Source organism: Bos javanicus, chromosome 8 (genome assembly GCF_032452875.1).
Source record: "Bos javanicus breed banteng chromosome 8, ARS-OSU_banteng_1.0, whole genome shotgun sequence".
NCBI classification, from domain to species: domain Eukaryota; kingdom Metazoa; phylum Chordata; class Mammalia; order Artiodactyla; family Bovidae; genus Bos; species Bos javanicus.
In genome coordinates this window covers 48,919,460-48,923,950 of record NC_083875.1, presented here as the reverse complement: position 1 = coordinate 48,923,950, position 4,491 = coordinate 48,919,460, and the positions used below count along the sequence as shown (strand labels likewise).

Genomic DNA, 4,491 nt, shown 5'->3' with positions numbered 1-4,491 from the left:
TGATTATCACACTGTAAAACTCATCCCAAGTGTTGCCTTTAAAAATCCTTTCCTAAAAGCCACTGGGGAGTTTGGATCTTTTGAGCACTATATTCTCCTGGTTTGGCACCCTGCAATAAACACTGTGCTTTCCTTCATCACAACCCATGTCAGTACACTGGCTTTGCTGTGAGTCAATCAACCTAAGTTCAGTTCTGTATGAGTCATTGTTTTACATCAGTCCTACAAACAAAGCTAGTGGAGGTGATGGAATTCCAGTTGAGCTATTCCAAATCCTGAAAGATGATGCTGTGAAGGTGCTGAACTGAAAATGCCAGCAAATTTGGAAAACTCAGCAGTGGCCACAGGACTGGAAAAGGTCAGTTTTCATTCCAATCCCAAAGAAAGGTAATGCCAAAGAATGCTCAAACTACCGCACAATTGCACTCATCTCACACACTAGTAGAGTAATGCTCAAAATTCTCCAAGCCAGGCTTCAGCAATATGTGAACCATGAACTTCCAGATGTTCAAGCTGGTTTTAGAAAAGGCAGAGGAACCAGAGATCAAATTGCCAACATCTGCTGGATCATCGAAAAAGCAAGAGAGTTCCAGAAAAACATCTATTTCTGCTTTATTGACTATGCCAAAGCCTTTGCCTGTGTGGATCACAATAAACTGTGGAAAATTCTGAAAGAGATGGGAATACCAGACCACCTGACCTGCCTCTTGAGAAGTTTGTATGCAGGTCAGGAAGCAACAGTTAGAACTGGACATGGGACAACAGACTGGTTCCAAATAGGAAAAGGAGTACATCAAGGCTGTATATTGTCACCCTGTTTATTTAACTTATATGCAGAGTACATCATGAGAAACGCTGGACTGGAAGAAACACAAGCTGGAATTAAGATTGCCAGGAAAAATATCAATAACCTCAGATATGCAGATGACACCACCCTTATGGCAGAAAGTGAAGAGGAACTAAAAAGCCTCTTGAAAGTGAAAGAGGAGTGCTCGCTTCGGCAGCACATATACTAAAATTGGAACGATACAGAGAAGATTAGCATGGCCCCTGTACAAGGATGACACGCAAATTCGTGAAGCGTTCCGTATTTTTATGTTTTAGAAATTATATCTCAGGGATTAAATTTGTGATAATCTTTTAAATTACTGTGAGAAGGCAATTTAAACTGTTTAAAGCTTGAACACGCCTTATTACCATGTGTAAACTTGAATTTTTTTAGAAAGGCAGAAAGACTAAACTGTGTTTTTATTTATTTCTAAGAACTCTGATTTATTTGAATGCCATTAAACAAAGAATTTTCCTGGGAAAAAAAAAAAAAGAAAGTGAAAGAGGAGAGTGAAAAAGTTGGCTTAAAGCTCAACATTCAGAAAACTAAGATTGTGGCATCTGGTCCCATCACTTCATGGGAAATAGATGGGGAAACAGTGGAAACAGTGTCAGACTTTATTTTTCTGGGCTCCAAAATCACTGCAGATGGTAATTGCAGCCATGAAATTAAAAGACGCTTACTCCTTGGAAGGAAAGTTATGACCAACCTAGATAGCATATTCAAAAGCAGGGACATTACTTTGCCAACAAAGGTTCGTCTAGTCAAGGCTATGGTTTTTCCTGTGGTCATGTATGGATGTGAGAGTTGGACTGTGAAGAAGGCTGAGCACCAAAGAATTGATGCTTTTGAACTGTGGTGTTGGAGAAGACTCCTGAGAGTCCCTTGGACTGCAAGGAGATCTAATCAGTCCATTCTGAAGGAGATCAGCTGTGGGATTTCTTTGGAAGGAATGATGCTAAAGCTGAAACTCCAGTACTTTGGCCACCTCATGCGAAGAGTTGACTCATTGGAAAAGACTCTGATGCTGGGAGGGATTGAGGCCAGGAGGAGAAGGGGACGACAGAGGATGAGATGGCTGGATGGCATCACTGACTCGATGGATGTGAGTCTCAGTGAATTCCGGGAGTTGGTGATGGTCAGGGAGGCCTGGTGTGCTGCGATTCATGGGGTCGCAAAGAGTCGGACACAACTGAGCGACTGATCTGATCTGATCTGATGAAGTTCAAGAGATAACATTTGTCTGTTGCTGGTGGAATACTCTTACTGACCTAGAAGACAAAGCTGCTGTGAAGTTCCCCTGCCCTCACTGAAGTGTAGAGTTACAATCATTTTATGCCACACGGTGGAGGGGTGGGGAGTGGGGGGGCAGGGAATACTTTGTAATCAGTCCACCTGGGGCAGCCAGCATGGTCCCTAGAAATCTAAAAGAATAATCCAAGTAATTAGAAGGTAGTTTGTGTTTTATTATCATCATGAATTGGCAATTCTAAACAATGTAATTGATAAAATACTCCCCTCTGAAAATATCTTTTTTGGGTCCAAATCCTAAAAATAGTCTTGGGTTGGGTGCATCAGCATTATTTGAGAACTTGATAAGAAGGCAAATTCCTGGAGCCTACATCAGACCAAATGAACCACACTAAAGGGGTGGTGAAATAATATTTGCTCACTCATTTTTTTAAAAATGAAGTACCTGTGGTGCGTAAACAAGAAAGATCACTTTGCGACTCTTTAGATGCATTGGAAATTTGCTCTGGACACCAGAGAAGCAGACATTTTAAGTACTTCCCCTCAACAGGTGTCTCATTAACCTCAATCTTCTAGATACACTGTCACACAGGTAAGACATAATGTTGCTGTGGCTTGGATTAAGTTTGTGTCCCCCAAAAAGATATATTCAAGCCTAATCTCCAGTACCCCTGAATGTGACTTTACTTGGAAACAGAGTCTTTGCACACGTAATCAGGTTAAGATGAGGTCATATTGAATTAGGTTGGGCCCTAAACAACTGCTGGTGTCCTTAGAAGAGGGAAATTAGAACAAAGACACAGGGAAGAGGCCATGTGAAGATGGAAAGAGAGCTTGAAGTGATGTGGCTACAAGCCAAGGAAAGGCAAGGATTGCTGGCAACCACCAGAAGCAAGAAGAAAGGCAAGGGAAAATCCTCCTCTAGAGCCTTCAGAAAGAGGATGGCCTAGTCAACACCTTGATTTCCAACTTCTGACCTCCAGAACTGAAAGAATACATGTTTGTCATCTTAAATCACTGGTGCATGCTTAGTCATTCAGTCACGTCCAACTCTTTGTGACCCATGGACTGTAGCCTGCCAGACTCCTCAGTCCATGGGATTCTCCAGACAAGAAAACTGCAGGGGGTAGCCAATGCCCTCCTCCAGGTGATCTTCCCAACCCAGGGATTGAACCCAGGTCTCCTGCATTACAGGTGGATTTTTAACTGTCTGAGCCAGCAAGGAAGCACCCTCTAGCCACCCAGTTTGTGGTAATTTGTTACTGCTGACCTAGGATACTAACACACTTGGTAAATAAGAACTTTCAAAAACCAGCAATAAATAATATGTGTGAAATGAATGGCAAGAACACTAAAGTGTTATGGCACCCCGGAAGAAATCTAATCTTGTTTTTCAGGCCATATACACAAATTCAGCCATAAACCAAAGACTCTTGCAGCATCTCTATTAGTCAATCAAACAAATCCCATAAGGGGTAGTACAAAGTGCCCCCAAAATACATCTCTTTGACATAAGGATTGTCTTGAGCTGATTATTCTGAGAAACAGCAAATCCAAGAAAAGCTCTGAAAACACAGCAGAAGTTACCCTTTTGTAAGGGAAATTTACATTTATAAAGAAAATCTCCATTTGTAAGTGTGTCTCCCTCTCTGACATGACATGAACTTGGGCAAACTTTGGGAGATGCTAAGAGACAAAGAGGCCTGGTGTGCTGCAGTCCATGGGCTCACAAAGAGTCAGACACGACTAGGCGACTAAACAACAACTCCCTCTCTGAATCAAGAATGGAACGATGACTAAATCATAAGAATCTCATCAATGGAGAAGACATTTAAATCTGCATAACACATCTTACCCTTATTTTTCTGGTATCTTCCCATTACTGGCTCCCCCCTCACTCCAAATATCTTTCTTTTGTCACTAGCTGAAGATAATATTTAAAGTGGTGTCTTGGGCTATTTAGAGGAGTTAATCAGTTTTCCTGAGATCTACCATGACTATAGGAGGTACACATGTTATTAAAATTCTGCTTGTTTTTCTATTTTTAACCTGTTTTTTTTTACTACAGGGAGTCTCAGCCAAAGACTCAGAGGGGAGAAGGCAATTTATTTCCCTCCTTTATGCCAGGAAATGGTGTATTTTCATGCCACTTCTCCACTGAAAGTATCTTTGTAACCAAGTTGATTGTGGGCAAATCTCTTCAATGTCAGCCTTATGATGGTATTAATGATTTTTCAGCCTACCTGTTATTCTTGTCAAACAATAATCAGTCCTGAGGCTGCAAAAAACAAAGAGGGTTCTTTGGGGTTTTAGGAATTGCCATTTGGGTAAATCTGAGAGTGTTCCAGGGAAGAGAAAGGGTCAGGGGCTTATCAAAGCTAAAGCCACAGATTGTTAGAGTTGGCTGGCAA

At 41.5% G+C, this 4,491-nt stretch overlaps 1 non-coding gene across 1 annotated transcript; it reads left to right on the top strand.

Annotated features, from left to right (window-relative positions):
- Positions 1-988: 988 nt before the first annotated feature.
- On the top strand, positions 989-1,095 carry LOC133253573 (U6 spliceosomal RNA). Its single transcript, XR_009738348.1, has one exon. It is a non-coding gene; the product is annotated as a U6 spliceosomal RNA (small nuclear RNA).
- The last annotated feature ends 3,396 nt before the right edge of the window (positions 1,096-4,491 follow it).